The 20,863-nt window shown below is 46.9% G+C and overlaps 2 long non-coding RNA genes across 2 annotated transcripts; both read right to left on the bottom strand.

Annotated features, from left to right (window-relative positions):
* Positions 1-8,363: 8,363 nt before the first annotated feature.
* Positions 8,364-9,652, bottom strand: LOC125163311 (uncharacterized). Its single transcript, XR_007151394.1, has 3 exons — positions 9,412-9,652; positions 9,104-9,274; positions 8,364-8,849 (listed from the first exon to the last, which is right to left on the bottom strand). It is a non-coding gene; the product is annotated as an uncharacterized LOC125163311 (long non-coding RNA).
* A 926-nt stretch (positions 9,653-10,578) lies between these two features.
* LOC125163310 (uncharacterized) lies at positions 10,579-12,081 on the bottom strand. Its single transcript, XR_007151393.1, has 2 exons — positions 11,048-12,081; positions 10,579-10,807 (listed from the first exon to the last, which is right to left on the bottom strand). It is a non-coding gene; the product is annotated as an uncharacterized LOC125163310 (long non-coding RNA).
* Positions 12,082-20,863: the final 8,782 nt, after the last annotated feature.

Genomic DNA, 20,863 nt, shown 5'->3' with positions numbered 1-20,863 from the left:
TTTGGGGGTAGGGATACAAGTTTATTGTCTCACTGCCATCTCTCGCTACAAACCCCTGCTTTTACTGAATCTGGGTGACCTGTCCATATTCTCACTTCCCGGGGCTGCTCCCTCCTCCCCGCACTGCTTTGTCCTCGCAAACAGACCCCCCCCCCCCGTTTCCCACTTCCCAAAGCACCAAGATCTGAGGACCACGTGGGGCTCAGAGAGACCCCTACCGCCCTGCTCAGAATAGGTACTGACTTGCAATTAATGAGCCCACATCACCCAGCCCTTCATCCCTCTGCACTCCTGCCGCGGGGTCCTTCTCCCTGGCTGTCCCTCACCTCCTCGTGTCCGTGCCTTGTCTTGCGTCCTCAGGCTGCCTCTTCTCTTCTAGACCCTTCTCTTCCATATCTGTTCTTCTCTCCATCTTCCAAGCCCACAAAGCACTCTTCTTCTAGAACAGCCAGAGGACCCTGCCTACATCCCCCATACTTTAATGTTCTTTTTCTTTTTTTAATTTTTTTTAACGTTTATTTATTTTTGAGACAGAGAGAGACAGAGCATGAACGGGGGAGGGGCAGGGAGAGGGGGAGACACAGAATCGGAAGCAGGCTCCAGGCTCTGAGCCGTCAGCCCAGAGCCCGACGCGGGGCTCGAACTCACGGACCTCGAGATCGTGACCTGAGCTGAAGTCGGACGCTCAACCGACTGAGCCACCCAGGCGCCCCTCTTTAATGTTCTTTTAATATTTATTTATTTTTGGGAAAGTGCAAGTGAGAGAGGGGCAGAGGATCCGATGCGGGCTCTGGGCTGACAAGCTGACAGCAGTGAGCCCCATATGGGGCTTGAACTCATGAACCATGAGATCCTGACTTGAGCAGAAGTCAGAAGCTCAACCAACTGAGCCACCCAGGTGCCCCACATCCCCCTTACTTTATTAAGGAGAACAATTTAATTCCCGCTTACTCTCTGCCCTCCCCTGCCAATCTCAACCCAAATAAACTCCACTGAGGGCTTTATGTCTTCTGACCAAAAAGCCCCCATACGTGTTCTTTTTTTTTTTTTTTTTTAAGTTTTATTTTTCTTATTTTTGACAGAGAGAGCAAGTGTGAGCAGGGGAGGAGCAGAGAGAGAGGGAGACACAGAATCCGAGGCAGGCTCCAGGCTCTGAGCGGTCAGCACAGAGCCCGACGCGGGGCTCGAACCCACGAACCGTGAGATTCATGACCTGGGCCCAAGGAGGACGCTTAACCGGCTGAGCCACCCAGGTGCCCCAACCCCACATGTGTTCTTAAGCACGTATGCCACCTACATCGAGTAGGGCTTTTCCCCCCTACCATGTGAAAAATCTATGTTAATTAAAAATTTTAAATAGTAATTTCCTCTTCTCATTGAAATATCGATAGGGATCAGATGTCAGAGGTGCTTAGCTACGTAGATATTTGCTACATTTCTATATACACAGTTTATCCCTGTCCACACATAATGGGTTTTTTTTTTAAGTAAATAAAAACTGGAGTTTTCTTTAAGAATCTGTTCCCGTTTCTGTTGTACGAGCTTTAGAGGTGGGGAAGCAAAACAGGAACATATGGAAAAGGTATTTGGGGGTTTGGTACGGACAGTTTGTAAGAAATCTCGAAGCAGCCGTGTCTCTGAGAGTCTTTGCAAAGTGGTCTAGAATCAAGGAAAACAAGAGTTTCCATTTTGATGGAGGTCTTGGCAGCTGTCCATGGTCTTCAGAGAGGTTTCAGCCTCTTGTTCCTTGAAGATGGTCCCTTGGACGTTCCCCCCTCAGCTGGGCTTCCTCTCTCTGAACCTCAGGCAGAGGGCACCCCCAGGTCGAGCAGAAAGATAGTGTTCTTTGAAGTGGCCCCGGATGGATAGTTATAATCCCTCCTCAGCGTAATCCAAGCTATGAATAATTTAGAGTTGGATTGCAACCCTTACTGGCCATTGACTGTTCCACAAATCTCTGCCTTTTCCCCTCTTTCTGTCTTGGATGGCCCTGAAAACATTTAATAGAGCATCCGGCATTGAGCGTGTGCCTAAGCGTTCAAGAAACACGACTGAAATTACCCAAGAACATGCATGTGCATTGACTGCGGGCAGCATAAATATTGTCTCGAAGTCAGGTCTGGGAAGCATGATGAACTTATTGTGGGTATCCGCGTTCTGGAGGGACATTTATAGCAACAGCGAAAAGGCCAGATAATGGCCCCATTTAGAACAGCCATTTAGTACCATAAATACATTTCCGCAAATAAATCTGCTGATTACGCTCGCACTGCCCTAACAGCTCAGCCAAGTGGTTTGCCCTAAACGCTGCAAAAGGCCCCGCTGTGTGTTCATCCACATCAGGGACCTCACATGAAGAAATACAACTGGCAGGCCCCTTTCGGAAATGATTGCACAAAATGAGGAGAGAAATGGGGGGAAAAAAATCTCGCCGAGGCCAGCGTTTATATAGCCGGTTGCCTCTACGAAATCATAATTACTGCTTCAGGAAAAATCGGCCACAATTCAAGACCCAGAAAAGCGTTTCTACAAAGATCTTTGAGATGACAAAAGAAAAAAAACCCCAAAACAAGCTTTCTTTCAGATACACTATAAAGATGAGGTGGACAGTGACATGCTGAATTGTTAACCCTTCGGAGGGACGGCGGGTTTAAAGTCCTTTAGAGCTTCCCCTTGGCTTTTAGGATGGAGTTTAAATTCCCTAAGATGACAGAAAAGACCATTCATGGTGTAGCTGCGTCCTCTCTGCCACCAGGAGTCTTTCATGAATCTGGTTCTAACCATACAGAGCCCCCAACAAATGTCTCTTGCCTTTCGGAGGGTTCTCCCCTCTTCTGTCCACACCCATTTCACTCAGTAGAATCTTATTTGTCATTAGGAATCCAGGGCACAGATCATCCCCCCGGGGAGCCTTCCCTGAGTCTCTTCCTCCACCCCTGACTGATTTGGTCCCCCCCCCCCCCCCCCCCCCCCGCCCCAGCTCTGATGGCTGCCTGGTCATCTTGTGTGGTTTTCTTGTCTTTCTTCCGGGAGGCTGAGGGAAAGGGCTTGTGTCCCTGGTTCTGGAACATAGTTGGCGCTTGATGAACATTTCTTAACTAGTAAGAGACAACAGGCACCGAGTACCAGGCGCTATTCTTAAGTCCTTTACATGCCTTATACTCTCTCAGTAGCCTCCCAAAGCCTTAAGGGGTAGGGGCTCATAGTAACCTCATGTTATAGGGAGAAAACTAAAGCACAGAAAGTCTGAGTAACACTCCAAGGTCAGTCATACAGTTAGTAAGTGTTGGAATCAGGATTTGAACTCAGGCAGTTAGACTCCTGAGCTCCTATTTTTAAATGCCGCGTTGGGTTGAGAGAATAAATGGATGAATAAATACAATGGTGAGGAGACATCTTGATGTTCTTTCTTTCTTTCTTTCTTTCTTTCTTTCTTTCTTTATGTTTATTTATTTTTGAGAGAGAGAGAGAGTGCGAGCAGGGGAGGGGCAGGGAGAAATGGGGACAGAGGATCTGAAACGGGCTCCACCCTGACAGCACAGAGCCCGATGCGGGGTTCGAAGTCACAAACTGTGAAATCATGACCTGAGCCGAAGTCGGACGCTTAACCGACTGAGCCACCCAGGTGCCCCTTGAGGTTATTTCTTGAGAGAGGAGGAGGTCAGGAGAAGCTAGAGTTCTCCTGTCACACACACCGGAGACTGGCCCCTTGTTCTCGGGAGCCTGAGGCCTATATATGGCGCCTGTGGGGAGACCCAGGGGAAGGGGTGGGATAGGGGTGGAAAAAAACCACTCTTTCTCTTTGACATCTTCTTGCTCCTTTGACTTCTTGCCAATTTGTTCCTTTGGGGGTAAATAATTGTAGGTTGCAGGGGTGGGCATGGATTATTTCATTTTCTCTCTCCGGCCTAGACACTGTCCAGACTGAAATAGCCACAGATTTCTTCCACGTGTGCTGGTGTCCCAGCCACAAAGCTTCAGTGGCTCTTTCACCGCCCCCCTGCTGGGCTCTGATGGTCCATCTCTCAGGTCCAGGTGGGGATGAAGTGAGAGGTGACGAAGATAAGCGTCAGGAACCGACCCAGGGGCTGCTGAGGGGTCACCGGGGCTCCAGCAGGGCTTTCCTGGGATTTCCCCAGAGAGAGTGGCTGTTGGGCACATCTGGAGAAGGGCAGAGGGGCAGAGTTGTAGACCGTGTCCTTTGGATGGTTCTAGTGCCTCAGCCCCAGAACAGTGCTTGGGGCTTAGTAGGACCTTGGTGAACGTTTGTTTGCCTGTGGAAGGAAAGAGGGAAGGGAGGAGAGTGGGAAGGAAGGAAAGAAGGAAGGAAGGAAGGAAGGAAGGAAGGAGAGAAAGAAGGAAGGAGGGAGGCATGGAGGGAGAGAAGGACAGGAAGCCGGTCCAGAAAGATACACAGACTTGGGTATTGAAGAGGGGAAGGTTAGACATGACACAAGAAAAGCCAAGGGTCATGTTAACCTATGTTAGACTCACATCTGACGGTAGGGGGTGGTCTTTAGGGTGGCGGGTTTTATTTTCCATGTCTTTTCCCCAAGGCTTGATTTCCTGTAGGTCTCAGGTACGTGTTAATTTTCCTGGGTGCAGGATTTGGACTTTGTGGATGAACAAGTTACTGCTTTGGGATTTTAAACCACCTCCCAGGTCCCACGGTGGCTCTTTTCTGAACTCACCCAGCCTCTCAGGGTTCAGATCTGCTCATGAGGCTAGCTGGAGCACAAAGTGAGCTTTTACAACAGGTATATTTTGATTTTGGGCAGCATTTGTCTTCACATAGCAGAGAACGGCTCTGAGATTTCAGGATGGGTTATGGGCTTAGTTCACTGTGGTTCTGTTCCCACAGTCTCACCACAAAGGCCTCCTAATGAGATGATATCCGAGCGTTACCCAGTTGCTTGTTTATTATTTTTCCTGGCTACGCCCCGAAGGATGGCAATGACGAAACCGAACCCTGATTATTTTATCGCAATGAGGTCAGCTCAATGTGAGATCTCCTGGCTGAGACCCAGAAAATATCATAACTCACTCAAGATAAGGTCAGTGTCATGGAGTAAATCACAAACTCTCTAGTGAGAACAACCCTCCGTATACACTAACATCCATTTGCAGACGTGTTCTTAATCAGTGCTTCTAACAATGCATCCTCTATTTGAAGGGTTTGCTGCTTTAATCTCAGACAATAATGGTCATTCACTTTCTCAAGCCGGCAGCTGCCTTCCCCCCTCTTATAAAATTCCTTAATTGGAATCACCCTCTCATTGACCTAAACCATTCATTACAAACTATTCCAGACAAGCTCCTGATAACCCTGTAGTCGAGGAGGCTCTGTTTTTCTCTTATTTCAGATGCTTGTCCACTCGAGGAAGCTCTAGTCACCGCTCTGAAAGCTCATTTCTTTTGTCCTCATGTTCATAATGCACAGCTTTGCATTTAGTAGCAGACCTGGGACCACTCGATCTTGGGGTTTCATTATTTATCCAACAAGGTTGATTAGAGCTGGTGCTAGAAATAAGTATTCTCCTACGCTCTCGATGGGAGGGGCAGTTGCTACAACATTTCTGGAGAGCAATTTTGTGCCATGTGTCAAAAACTTTAGAATTAAATCGTTAATGAAGAATTAATATTAAATGTTAATTAAGTATAACGGACATTCGATAGGAATATTAAATAAATTGTTAATAATTTAAAACTATTTGTTCAAACAAATGCCTAGAAATTTATCTGAAATAATCATGCCCGTGTCAAATGATTTGATGATGAAGATGCTCACCGAGACTTTTTTTTATAAAAGCAAAAAACTAGAACCTCCGAGATGCCTAATAATAAAGGATTCGTTAAATTAATTCATGAATTATAAATATGTTTTTATGGCAAAACCACGCAACGAGCTAGACGGGAGCCACGGGGACAGTGAGGGGACTGGGGGCAAGCAGAGCTGTTATCAACCTTGGCCACCCCCCAGAGGGACGTGGAGGGAAGGGAGGGACGACCAGCACATGTCAGCAGAGACTTCTGTGGAGCGCCCTACGGAGAGCAATGGCCGCTGGTCAAGACCAAGGCCAGCCCAAGGGACCTTGTGCAGCGGAGGCCAAGAGAATAAAGATTCTCCTTTCTCTCTCATCTCCAACTCAGGCTCCTGTTGACTGAGCTAAAGACCACAACAAAGGTAAGGGGTCCTGTGAATGGCATTCCTACAGGGCAGACGCAGACGGGGAGCGGTGGGGAAGAGTGGACGGGGCCGGTGTTTTCGTTTCTGTGGCCGCCATAACAAATCGCCACAGACTTGGTGGCTTGAAACACAGACACTTATACTCTCATGGTTCTGGAGGCCAAAAGTCTAAGATCAAGGTGTCCACAGGGTTGGCTCCTTCCGGAGGCTCAGAGGGAGAATCCACTCCACGCTTCTCTCCTGGCATCTGATGGCTGTTAGCCGTCCTTGGTGCTCCTTGGCTTATAGGCACATCACTCAGATTTATGCGTCCGCCTTCACATGGCCTTCTCCTCTGTTTCTCCTTCGCGTCTCTCCTCTTCTGGGAACATTGGTCACTGGATTTAGGGCCCACCCAACTAATCTGGGACAAGCCCCTGTTGAAACCATTAACTTAATCACATATGCAAAGACCCTTTTTCCAAACAAGCTCACATTCACAGGTTCTGCGCAGGCGTATCTTTTTGGGAAGGGGACCATCCAACCCATCACGGGCAGGCCGATGGTATGTGGTACAACCATGGAAAGATTCTCATGCAGACACATAGGTAGAGGGCCACTGGAACGGGAGAAAAATGTCTTCTTATCCTTTGTTTGGCAAGGAAACCATGTGTGTGCGTATCTAAGCATAAAAAAGTAATTGTGAGAGAAAACCCAGGAGTGTTTAGAATGGATCTTGCTCTGTGGCAAGATTACAGATGATTTTTCTTTGTTTTCTTTCATTCATTCATTCATTCATTCATTCTTCGTACATTAAAAGAAGATGATGCTATGTTACTTTGTATTATGAAAAAAGCAAATAACAGAGAGGGAGAGAGAGAGAGAGAGAGAGAGAGAGACAAAGAAGAAAAGGCCGAGTGATAGCAGTGTTATGATCTGCATGAGACAATGACAGGAGTTTGCCCAAAATGTAAATGAGAGAAAGCCCCCACGTGTGGTCACGGGTGACCCATGCTTCTCTCCTAATAACATGAATGGAAAAAGGCAGAGTGCCTGCTTGGGTGGCTCTGTCGTTAATCATCTGACTTTGGCTCAGGTCATGATCTCACGGTCCGTGAGTTCGAGCTCCACAAAGAGCTGTCTGCTGTAAGCACAGAGCCTGCCTCAGATTCTCTGTCCGCCTCTTTCTCTGCCTGGCTCCCCCTTGCACTCTCCTCTGTCCGTCTCAAAATAAATACACTTAAAAAAAAAAAAGAAAGAAAGGAAAAGAGCATTCATGCTTTGTTTTTCAAGCCCCAAAGCACTTTTACTGTAGTCTATGGGATTTTCAACCACTGGCTTCTGTCCCATCACAACAAAGAAAAAAGGCCATATCCTGGCCTCCGGAGAATGGATTTAATTGCATTTGTTTACATGGCCAAAGCAGGGCTGGGCATTACCACGACCACAGGTGCCTCAAGGCTCTGACATACACCTGAACTTAGACCATGGCCGTGTAAGAACTTTTCTTCACACTGAGTCTGCATCCTGGCCAGAAGGTTCCGATGCTGAGAATACCTTGGGGGTCCCCAAGTCATCCTGGCATAGCCCTGCCCCTTCACTCAGTGTCTCAGAAGACATCCTGCTCTTTAGACAACTTGTCATTAAGACCTAATCTCCTACTTCTTTTCATGTTTCTTCAAAACTTATCAGAATATCTTTAGGCAATCCTAGGAAGCGGGAGTTGCAAGTGCAAAGGTCCTGAGGCAGCCACAAGGAGAAGGTGGGGAAGTCACAGACGTCAAGATGTGAGAGGAAGTGAGTCTAACCATAGGGTTTTCTCATAAGGAAAGGGAAACAGATAAAGGGTCTTGACTTGAAATGACTTAAAGCCTTTTTTAGCAGACTTTATTTTTTTTAAGGACAGTTTGAGATCTACAGAAAAATTGAGAACATAGACTATGGGGCACCTGGGTGGCTCAGTCGGTTAAGCGGCCGACTTCAGCTCAGGTCACGATCTCGCGCTCCGCGAGTTCGAGCCCCGCGTCGGGCTCTGTGCGGACAGCTCGGAGCCCGGAGCCTGTTTCCGATTCTGTGTCTCCCTCTCTCTCTGCCCCTCCCCCACTCACACTCCGTGTTTCTCTCTCTCAACAAAATAAACATTAAAAAAAAATTTTAAGTTGAGAACTTAGTATAGAAAGTTCCCATATGTCCCAGTTTACCCTACTACTAACATCTTACATTAGCAGATACATTTGTTGCAACTAATAAATGAAAATTGATGCCTTCGTATCAACGCAGGGTGTATTTAGACTTCCACAGTTTTTATCTTATCTAGGACACCACATTGCATTTAGTTGCCTTGTCTCTTCAGCGTCCTCTGGCTGTGGCAGTTTCTCAGATGTTCTTTGCTTTTGATGACAGGGACAGTTTTGAAAAACTGACTACTGGTCATATATTTTGGAGGAACGTTGACTATTAGAATTATCTTACGTTTTGTTTTGTTTTGTTTTGTTTTGTTTTGTTTTGTTGTAGAAGTCTGCCTGCTGGCAGAGAAGAGATTGCAACGGCGGGGAGGAGTGGAAGGCGTGTGCTTTATTCAGGAAGGACATGAAAGAGAGGCAACATGGTGACCGGAAGTGGATGGGTTCCAGATGCATCTGGAGTTCGAGCTGCCGGGCTTTGAGGACAGATTGGATGTAGGCTAGGAGAGAGGGAGAGAAGTCTCTCAATAATGAATAAACATTAAAAAAAATTTTTTTTAAAGAATATAGGTACTGAAGAGTAGATGTGATCACCAAATGTAGAGAAGGAAGAAAGTCCAAGAATTGAGTTCTGGAACATTCCAGCGTTGGGAGAAAGGAAACGTGGAAGGGAGGCGGCATTAGTTTCTAAGGCCTGCCATAACCATTTGCCACAGAGTGGGTGACTTAACGCCACGGAAAAGGGTTGTCTCACAGTTCTGGAAGCCAGAAGTCTGGCGTGGAGGTGTCCTCTGGGCTGTCCCTTCTCAGGCTTCCGGTGAAGGCTGGCAATCTTTGGTGTCCCTTGTCTCGTAGAGGTGTCACTCAATCTCTTTCTCTATCTTCCCTTGGCCTTCTCCGTGTGTCTTCTCCCTGTGTCGTCCTCCTACAAGGACACCAATCACGTCAGCCTAGGAGCTCCCTCTACTCCCGGTGACCTCACTTACCTAACCGATTACATCTGTAATGACCCTGTTTCCAAATAAAGTCACATTCCGACTGGAAGTTAGGTTTGCCACACACCTTTTCTGGTAAACAGAGACCGACGAGGAGCTGCCACAGAATGAGCTGGTCCAGAACGTAAGTGCAGATGTGGTTCAAGGAAGGGGCGTCAGGTGCGGCTGCTGGGTCAGCTGAGGAGAGGAAACGATCCGTTGCAGGTGACACCTGGGGACCAGAGCCTGCTGGGCATGGTTCCAGGGGGAAAGGGAAGAGACAATGTCTACGCAAATGTAGACGAGTCTTTTTAGGAGCTTGCTGTAAATTTTTTTTTTTTTCAACGTTTATTTATTTTTGGGACAGAGAGAGACACAGCATGAACGGGGGAGGGGCAGAGAGAGAGGGAGACACAGAATCGGAAACAGGCTCCAGGCTCTGAGCCATCAGCCCAGAGCCCGACGCGGGGCTCGAACTCACGGACCGCAAGATCGTGACCTGTGGAGCTTGCTGTAAAGGGAAGGAGAGACAGCGGTTGGTCGCTGGGAGGGTTTTGCCTTTGTTTTGTGGGGGCAACTACAGGATGATGATGATCTAGACCCAGTGAAGGGGGGAAACTGAGGATGCCAGAGAGAGGCGGGGAGAATTGCTAGGGGCTATGGGCTCTCGCGGTCAAGGACAGTGACAGCCCCCACCTCCTCGCAGGAGGGAAGGCAGAGTGCAGAGGTGAATACTGACAGCTGGCGGGTGGGATGCACAGGGGTGGCTACGTATGACGGCCAGAGTGTGTGGACGTCTCTTCTGACGGCCTCTGTCACGCTGTCACTCATTAGGGCGCGAGGTCCTGTGATTCTCCAGCAGCCCCCACGGCTCAGTGTGGCAGGGGGGAGGGACCGGGAGGTCTAAAGGTTTCCTTCCAGTCACTCAGTTAGGGGACGAACCCGGGTAGAGTTCAGGTCCCCTGACTCTCAGGGCAAGGCTTCTCCCAATGCGCCACCCCTGCCTTGGGCCACTAAAAGAAGACATTCAGCCCGAAGTTCTCCCCCCGCTGCCCACCGGCCGGGTGAGCTGACACTCCCCAGCCCTTCGGGAGTCTGCAGACGTGCCAGCCCGGGCCTCCGGCCCTCAGAATGCAGGCCGTTGTCCAGCACTTGGCTCCCGCCCGCTCAGTTGTGTGCTTGCCTCGAATTAGACCTGCTTAGGGCCATTTTTCTTTGGTTTTGATTTAGCTAGATCTCACCTACACCGATTCAATACGAGTGGCAATAAAGTTTATTTCTCTGCAGACGCGCTGGGGAAAACGATAAAGGTGGGGATCTCAAGATGGGAGCAGGTATGGGTGAAACAGTCGTTAACAGGCTGGGGGAGAGCCGTAAGAATCTTGACGTCTTCTGCACCGGGAACGTTCACGTGCTTTAAGTTTTCACTCCACATTAAGGAACCCAGGAACAGCCTTGGCGGATAGCGCGTTCAGGGGTAGTTTCTGCACGAGAGTACAAAGGCTCGGGTCAGCGGACACGCCGTCGTGGACAGCCTGGCCTGACATCACAAGGTGAGTGGGTGAGTGTATATCTATGTCTTTGAAAGTGAAATGACCCGACTAAGGTGAACGTGTATCATTTTTCACGATTCCCCGCTTCGAGACTGTCTCCATGAGACGACTAACTACCAACGCCGATCGTGTCGATATGAGGGCTTCTGCTCTACTCAGCGAGTTGCTCACCCCTGTCTCCCCTTCGACCAGGAATCGGCACAAATCGGCACTGGCTGTAGGTCACGCACATCCCCTTTAACCGTCCTCGGTTGGCACGTGCCTCTGAGTCAGGCCCACACAATCGTTGGCAGGGAGGTGACAAACTCCGATGCTCACAGGGGACAGGCAGGTAGCATGTGGGAGCAAAATGGGCCAGGTGTCAGAAAAACAGACACAGATACACTTCGCTTTCCTTTTAAATGTGTAGGAACACTCTTTACACCTACAGATAAATATGGCTAACCAGGGGTCTTGGGGTTTGTGACTCTCTGTCTTAGGGCTCATCCCTTCTCTTGCCTGGCTTCCCGAGAGGCACCAGGAATTGGCCCTGAACCCCAATGGGCACCACCTACAGAACAGGTACCAGCAGAACACGAACTTAGGCTCTCCAAGGAGCAAAATATCACAAGAGAAGGGCCAAAAAGTGGGACAACATAGAACATCCAAAGCAGAAGTATTGGAACAGATGAGCGAGGCTTTGAAACACTAATTATCCGGGTGCCTGCGTGGCTCAGTCCGTTGAGCGTCAGACTCCAGCGCAGGTCATCAACTCGAGGTTCGTGGGGTCGAGCCCTGCATCGGGCTCTGTGCTGACAGCTCAGAGCCTGCTTTGGATTCTGTGTCTCCTCTTTCTGCCCCTCCCCTGCTCACACTCGCGTGCTCTCTCTCTCTCTAAAATAAATAAAAACGTTGAAAAAATTTAAAACACTCCTTATATTTATTTTATAGAACATGAAGCTATTGGCAATACGAAACAAGAATAAGAAGGCATTCATTTACAAGACCTGAGAAAAATGATTAAGTATGAAGGTTTTTCTAGTTGAAATAAAGAACACAGCAGATGTGGCAAAAAGAAGCTGTCCGCACATATCAAAAGCACAGCTGGTGGGAGCCCCGGGGCAGGGTGGGTGGCCCAGTGCTTTTGTGAAGCCTTCTGGACCCCAAGCAGAAGCCAGAAAAATTTTTTAATGTTTATATATTTTTGAAAGAGAGAGACAGAGTGTGAGTGGGGGAGGAGCAGAGAGAGAGGGAGACACAGGCTCCAGGCCCTGAGCTGTCGGCAAAGAGCCCGACGTGGGACTCGAACCCACGAACCGTGAGATCATGACCTGAGCTGAAGTTGGACGCTTAACCAACTGAGCCACCCAGGGGCCCCAGATCCTCTGCATTTTAAAATATTATCTCAATTGTACAGAAATACTGAGAAAGCCAGACAAAGCACACAGTCTGTCTGTGGATTCCTGGTTTGTGAATTCTAAGGCTCATAGCCCTGACTAACCTCGTGGATTCGTAATGTGTGAGCTACTGATCATCCACATGATCATTCTTTTTCACACCGAGGATCAGTTACTGCCTGAACTGAACTGACGGTGGGATGAGCCACACATCGGACACGCAGTAGACTACCATCATTTAAAGCCTAGTTTGTGACAGGTGCTTTACGTGCATTATTCCGTCGAATCCCCCACAACAGCCCTGCGCGAGAGAGTTATTATCTCCGTGTTTCTATAAGCTGAGGCTTAGAGGGGCTAAGTAGAGCTGTGGCATACTCTGGGTCCCGCGCCTGGGTCAGACGCGCCAAGGTACGTTCCCACCGGTCTGAGGGGTGACAGGTGGGACATGAACGCAGAAGGCTCTTTGCAGCCCGGGGAAGAAACCAGCCTCCAGGAGCCATGAACTATCTTAGGGGGTAACAGCGCAAGGCAGCGAGGGAGGGCTTGCAGAGGAGGCCTAGGCGTGCTCCCGGCTCCTCTTCTGGTCCCGATGGAGACTTTGGCAAGTTACTTAGAGAAGCAGTGACGGAGGTCGGCTTAGGGGCTTCCTGAGGACAGGATGTTCTCTTTATCGCTCAGCAAGTCCTGTTCTAAAACTCAGAGCGTGGCAAGTCGAAATTCCAGTGAATCGCGCTGGAGTCTAGTCACAGCCTTGATAACTTTCTGAATGCAGAACTGGGGTCTGTAATACGGTAAGAGTCCAGAAATTTTAAATTAAATTTCTTCAGAAAGTTCAGGACCGAATGAATGTCTCCGTACAACCAAAGTCTGCAAGAGTCTTTGGCACACGAGCAACTACGGAATAGATGAAGTGGATTTCATCGAATTTAAAATTTTGTGCTTTGAAGAACACCATCAAGAAAGTGAAAAGACAACCCACCGAATGGGAGAAAATATTTGCAAATCATATACCTGAGAGAGGACTTGGAGCTAGAATATATAGAGAACTCTTCAAACTCAATAATAACAAGACAACCGGACTTAAAAATGGGCAAAAGAGGGGCCGGGGTGGCTCAGTTGGTTAGGCGTCCGACTTCGGCTCAGGTCATGATCTCGCAGTTTATGGGTTCGAGCCCCGCGTCGGGCTCTGTGTTGACAACTCAGAGCCTGGAGCCCGATTCAGAGTCTGTGTCTCCCTCTGTCTCTGCCCCTTCCCTGCTCATGCTCATGCTGTCTCTCTCTCTCTCTCAGAAATAAATAAATATTAAAAAAAATTTTTTTTAATGGGCAAAAGATCTAAACAGACATTTCTCCAAAGAAGATTTGTGAATAGCTAATGAGAGCATGAAAAGATACTCAACAGCACTCATCATCGGGGAAATCAAATCAAAATCACAAAGAGGGGCGCCTGGGTGGTTCAGTCAGTTGAGCATCGACTCCTGATTGTCGGCTCAGGTCATGATCCCAGAATCGCAGGATCGAGCCCTTTGTCAGGCTCCGTGCTGAGCATGGAGTCTGCTTAGGATTCTATCTCCCTCTGCCCCTGTCCCCAGCTTTTGCACTCCCTCTCTCTCTCTCTCTCAAATTGAAAAGAAAATCACAATGAGTTACCGCTTCACACTCACTAGAATGACTAGAATACAAAAGAGAACAATAAGTCTTGGAGAAGATGTGGAGAAGCTAGAACCCTCATACACTGCCGAAGGAACGTAAAACGGTGCAGGCACGTTGCAAAACAGTCTAGTGACTCCTCAGAAGGTTAAACGTAGAGTTACCATATGACCCAGAAATTCCACTGTTGGGTCCATACTCAAGAGAAACGAATGTGTCCATATGTGTCCATATAAAAGCTTGTACCTGAATATTCATAGCAGCATTATTAACAATAGCCAAAAAGTAGAAACACCAAATGCTCATCGACTGATGAATGGATCAATAAAAGATAATATGTTCATACAATAAAATATTATTTTGCCATAAAAAGGAAGTAAAGTACTGTTCCATGTGACAACATGAACATGAACCTTGAGAACCTCATGCTAAGGGAAAGAAGCCAGATACAAAAGACCACTTATTGTAGGAGTCCATATAGGAAATATGGGCAATTTCCATATAGGATGGGCAATTGATAGAGATAGAAGGTATCTAATTGCCTAGTTGTAGGGGTGATTAGGGAGTGATGGCCACAGAGTTTGAGGTTTCTTTTTGAGATGATAAAGTTGTTTTAAAACTGATCGTGGTGATAATTTCACAACTCCACGTATATTAGAAACCATTGAATCATATATTTTAAATGAAGGAATGGTATGGTGTGTGAATTACATCTTAATAAAGCTGTTACCACAGGGGTACCTGGTTGGCTCAGTCGGTGAAGCCTCCGACTTCGGCTCAGGTCATGATCTAGCGGTTTGTGAGTTCGAGCCCCGGGTCGGGCTCTGTGCTGACAGCTCGGAGCCTGGAGCCACTTCAGATTCTGTGTGTGTGTCTCTCTCTCTCTGCCCCTTCCCCAATCACACTCTGTCTCTCTCTGTCCCTCAAAAATAAATAAACATTAAAAAAAAATTTAAAAAAGGTAAAGCCGTTACCACAAAAGTAGCCTTTGGATTGGAATTTAATAGCAACGCAGTGAAGAAAAGAGAATTGATGGCGACTATTTCCTGAAAGGTCTAGTCTGCATCAGGACCGGAGCCCGCACGTCTTAGTTACTCGACCCATTTAAATATCCTAAATACCGGCCTCTTGCTCACTTACTTCCTTGTGAGTGACTTCTTTACATCCTGGCGCAGCAAATGCCAGCCCAGCCAGACGGATTGTCTTGGAGGTCAGGAGGACATCTCGGCATATTCTAAATCAAGCTGGAAATTTCCTGCCTCCCTTGTTAGTTCCTGCCAGCACGATGCGGCCGCAGAAAGGAGACACGTGGCTTCCCCGGCGTTGGGCCGTCCCACGGTGCGCGTAGAAAAGTGCTGTGTGTACTCTGCTCGAGGCGGGTGTGCAAGCCTGGGGTGCAAGTCCGAAACCAAGCAGCACCCACCGCCCACTGCAGCCCTCCGTCCTCAGGGGGCGTCCGGGGCCATGGCGTAGGGCCCCCTCGCTCCCAGGTCCGGGTTGTTTTCCTTCTAAAGAGATGGTCATACAACTGCCTCTTAAAACCGTGCTTTGTAAACCATGAACTTGAACGTCTATGCAAAGCAATGAGCCAGTGAACATGTAAATTACACTTCCTTCCTTTTAAGCTCTCGTGTAGTGTTTGCGGAATACTTCCATGCTTTAAGGAGTATAGTTTCACTCTGCACACACAGGGTGCTTTTACCCTCCGCCGTGGCTTAGTCAGACCCGAATGCACTGATGTGGTCCGTGTCCTTGTCGTTACTGGCCGAGGGGTTTTTGAGATCCCTGTACAATTTGCTCAGCCGTTTCCCCTTTTCTGCGTGTCTGGCCCGATTCCAGCTTTATACCATGTTAAAATTGCAGCTGCTGTGTATATATTTGTACATATTAGGTTGTTGTTGTTGTTTTTTTTTTTTCTTTCTTCTTAAGCATTATTTTCCTGTAGCATATTCCCCAAAGCGGAGTTACCGGGTCAAACAGTTCTGTAGCTCTTGTTACCTATTGTCCAATTTTTCTCAAGAAGAGGAGAAACATTGTGAAGAGCCACCAGCCATGTAAGCATGTGCTCATTTCCCTAAAGTCCTGCCAGCATTGTCCTTTATTCTATTTAAAAAAAAAAAAAAAAAAAAGATTGTGCTAAATAGGTGGGAGATTGTTTTTTTTTTTTTATGTTTATATATTTCTGAGAGACACCCAGAGCATGAGTGGGGGAGGGGCAGAGAGAAACAGAGACACAGAATCCGAAGCAGGCTCCAGGCTCTGAGAGGTCAGCACAGAGTCCGACGCAGGGCTCGAACCCACGAACCGTGAGATCATGACCTGAGCCGAAGTAGGACGCTCAAGAGACTGAGCCACCCAGGCGCCCCGGGAGATTGTTTTAAGTGACTTTTCTATCATTGCCGGGAGTTTGAAATCCACCAGTTTGGCGTGGGGCCAGACGTCCAAAGGTCCATGTGGGGACCCCAGCGGGAAAGCGGGCAGTGAGCCCCACCCAGGGAAGGAGGAGGGGCTCACTGAGAAAGCGCCACCAGCATCCAGGTGCATTTCCCCTCTGACCTAAGTCCCCAGCCTGCAGACCTGCTGGTTCCTCAGCCAGGACGCCTCCCCCTGCTCACAGCTCTTGCTAATACCTATAAATGTGGATCATCTTTTCCAAGTTCATTCCCGACCTGCCGTTCTGGGTTAGGGGCTGCTGTCTGTGTTCCCACAGCATCCTGCCCTCTGTCCCTCCTTACACGCGTCCCACTGGACTGTGGCAGTTGGTGCCATGTTTCCCTGGGACCAGGGCGTGGTTCGATTTGGTGAAAGAATGGGTGAATCATGAGAGGATGAACTAATCAGCCCTGGTACTTACAGTGGCCGCCGGGGCTCACAGTGTCCAGCAACCCGGGGCGGAACCAGAAATCTGTGAGACGTTCTAGACAAGGGAGCCCACGGGTGCTCCTCACTTCAGAGCCCAGAGACGAGCCCGACTCCTGGGGCAGGAGCAGGGGAAGGAGTGGTCACCATGGATACGGTAACAAGCTCCAAACAAGCCCTAATGAACTAGTTTTCAACCAGTTTGATCTAGTTTTGATGCAAGGCTAACTCCCCACAAGACCTCGGGATCGGTACTTCTGATTGTAATGACCATGAACACACCTATCAGTGGGGGGACAGATGTGACTGTGCCCATTGAAGGGAAGAAAAGAGGTGGCACTCTGATTCTGAGAAGCCCTCTCTCCTTCCCCCCAAAACCTCCCAGGTCAGCTTGCATCTGGGCCCCTTAATGACCCCAAACTCATTACCCCCTGACCATGAGAGCTTTTGGGGAGAAGGTGCCTTTAGAGCCTGAGCCCCCCTTCTCCATTCTCTGGCCATTGAATAAGTTACCTACTTGCTGACAAATACTGTTCAGTCACTTGGCAAAAGGCATTCGGTAGGAAAAGAACCTACCTCTTCAGTGACAGGGTTGAGGGCTGGCAGACTTGTTCCATGGTTATCTTTCCGCTTCAGTGAAATTAGGATCACTGCCTCCAACCATTTTTCAGGCTCTCGTCTTTGTTCTAATGGCTTTTATGAAATGAGACCAGAAAATACAAAATACACAAAAATCCATGAATCACAACCTTGTTCCAAGGAAACAGCTTTTCCTCCAGGTTGATCTACAAAGACCCTACCAACCGTCACACATGTACCCCATCCATTGGTGGTCCGAGTCTGCTTGTTACCCACCGCATTGGGTTTAGTCCACAAGCATTAATGAGCAAATGCAAAGTTCCAGAATCCCTGCGGGCCACGGTGGGCGTCCTCACATTGGGTGGCTGGGTACAGAAATTCTAATCTGAGGCAACTGCCAGGAATACGAAACAAACCAAACAAATAACAGTAGATTTGAGCTGAGAGTGGTGCTCAGTCGAGGTCTAAGAACAAGAAGGATGATGCCAAGGGAGTGCCAAACCAAAGCTCTCAAGAACATAGCCAGTAAAGAGGGAGCTGAGGGCATGGGCTAGAGGTGTCAGTCAAGGGGAGGCTGTATGGTCAAAGCCTTGCATTAAGTCGTCACTGCAAAATGCAGTCTCAAGAGCCAAATGCACCAGGAGTGGAAAAAGCTTCCAGAAAGGAATAGAATATGGCCATCACCTTCCAGGGCTTCCTCAATTATCCAGTCAGCAGGGAAGGCAGACAGAGAAACAGGCCACTAGTCACACCCACAGAACATACCGGGAAAAACAAAAATTAATTCCCATCCATGATCATTTAACTTTTTTACACTGACAGTAAATATGTGAACAACTTTTTTATTTGTCAGCTTAGACAGGCTGCACATTAGTCTTCGCTTAAGCCAAGAGTTTACCTTTTATGTCTTTTATATTAAAAATGGTAGCATACACCAGTGGAATAGAATAGAGAACCCAGAATTGGACCCACCAATATATGGCCAACTAATCTTCGACAAAGCAAGAAAGAATATCCAATGGAAAAAAAGACAGTCTCTTTAACAAATGGTGCTGGGAGAGCTGGACGGCAACATGCAGAAGGATGAAACTAGACGGCTTTCTTACACCGTACACAAAAATAAGTGCAAAATGGATGAAAGACTTAAATGTGAGACGGGAAACCATCAAAATCCTAGAAGAGAAAACAGGCAATAATAACCTCTTTGACTTTGGCTGCAGCAACTTCTTACATGACATGTCTCCAAAGGCAAGGGAAATAAAAGCACAAATGAACTATTGGGACCTCATGAAGATAAATGCTTCTGCACAGCAAAGGAAGCAATCAATAAAACGAAAAGGCAACCAGTGGAATGGGAGAAGATGTTTGCAAATGACATGTTGGATGAATGGTTAGTATCCAAAATCTGTAAAGAACTTATCAAACTCAATACCCAAAAAACAAATAATCCAGTGAATAAATGGGCGTAAGACATGAATAGGCACTTTTTCAAAGAAGACATCCGGATGGCCAGCAGACACATGAAAAGATGCTCAACATCACTCATCATCAGGGAAATACAAATGAAAACCACACTGAGATACCACCTCATACGGTCAGAGTGGCTAAAATTAACAACTCAGGAAACAACAGATATTGGTAAGGATGTGGAGAAAGGGGAACCCTCTTGCACTCTTGGTGGGAATGCAAATGGGTGCAGCCGCTCTGGAAAACAGTGTGGAGGTTCCACAAAATATTAAAAATAGAACTATCCTACAACCCAGCAATAGCATTACTAGGAATTTGTCCAAAGGATTCAGGAGTGCTGATTCACAGGGGCACATGTATCCCAATGTTTATAGCAGTGCTATCAACAAGAGTCAAATTATGGAAAGAATCCAAATGTCCATCAACCGATGAATGGATAAAGAAGATGTGGTGTATATATATATATATATGTATATATATGCACAATGGAATACTACTTGGCAATCAAAAAAAAGGAAATCTTGCCATTTGCAACAACATGGATGGAACTAGCGGGTATTATGCTAAGCGAGATCAGTCCATCAGAGAAAGACAAATATCATATGTTTTCACTCGTGTGGAATTTGAGAAACTTCACAGAAGACCATGGGGGAAGGGAAGGAAAAAAGGTAGTTACTGAGAGGGAGGCAAACCATAAGAGACTCTTAAATACAGAGAACAAACTAAGGGTTGATGGTGGGGGGCAATGGGTGATGGGCATTGAGGAGGGCACTTATTGGGATGAGCACTGGGTGTTGTATAGAAGTGATGAATCACGGGAATCTACTCCCAAAGCCAAAACACTGTATACACTGATGTTAGCTGACTTGAAAATAAATTATATAAAAATAAACTAATAAATAAAGATTAAAAATTTTTGTTGATAGCATAAACCAATCTTTTAACGCAATCTTCAAAATTTTGAAGTCGCGTGTACTCTGCGCAAAAGAGATACATCAATAAAACCAGAAGTTTTTGCCACAGTGTTGTTTTGCAGAGGTTTTAATTGTCTTAGCCAACTTCAGATTCTTTAAAGAAGTAGTAGGTGACGTGGGATATAGAGTATAAACTACAGAGTAAAACTAGGCTCCCTTGGTCCTACTATTCTGTCTCTACCATAGGTTGTAGCCATTTATAATTAAAGTTTACATTTTTTTTTCAGTATGTCACGTACTTAAACAACAGCTACTACTATTTCTCAGGCAATTAGAGATATAATTTGCCTCAATTATAGTTTTCTAAAATCGTTTCTCAAACTGGGAATCATAAATGGTTACACACCCATCGAATTTTAATTTCGCAGTTTCGTTTTAGCGATACTATTTATTTATTTATTTATTTATTTATTTTTAAAAATTTTGTTATGTTTATTCGTTGTTGAGAGACAGAGAGTGAGCAGGGGAGGGGCAGAGAGAGAGGGAGACCCAGAATCCAAAGCAGGCTCCAGGCTCTGAGCTGTCAGCACAGAGCCCGACGCGGGGCTTGAACTCCTGAACTGTGAGATCATGAGCTGAGCCAAAGTCAGATGCTCAACCAACGGAGCCACCCAAGTATCGCCCCAGCGATACTTTTTAAAAATGAGTAGTTTTTAAAGACAAAACTCACTAAGAGAATTTACATTGGATATTTTTAGAAGAAGATTTTACGTTTCTTAAGTCTATATTTTCACAAATTGGGTTTCGTGAACATATTCTGAGAGAACTAAAACAAAATGATTTCCCTACACATTCCTCAAGTTTCAAGACCACTGCTAGAGTATATATCCGTACACTTCCAAGTCCATTCTTTTCCGGTTTTGAGGGTCAAATGAATGACGTATTACCACCGTGTCTCACATTTTGCAATATCTTTTTGGCATTAAACAAAGTCCCCGGTTGTAGAAGATCTACTTCTATTTTTAATTTCCTGATGCACTTTTGTTTTTCCAGAACAGGTCTTAACATTTGCCAAGAGAGGTGTTTTTTTTTTTTTTTTTCCCCACCCAGGACCATGATTTTCTTCATCGTTGTTAAAAATG

Source organism: Prionailurus viverrinus, chromosome B1 (genome assembly GCF_022837055.1).
Source record: "Prionailurus viverrinus isolate Anna chromosome B1, UM_Priviv_1.0, whole genome shotgun sequence".
Taxonomy (NCBI): domain Eukaryota; kingdom Metazoa; phylum Chordata; class Mammalia; order Carnivora; family Felidae; genus Prionailurus; species Prionailurus viverrinus.
This window is presented reverse-complemented; position numbering and strand designations above follow the sequence as displayed.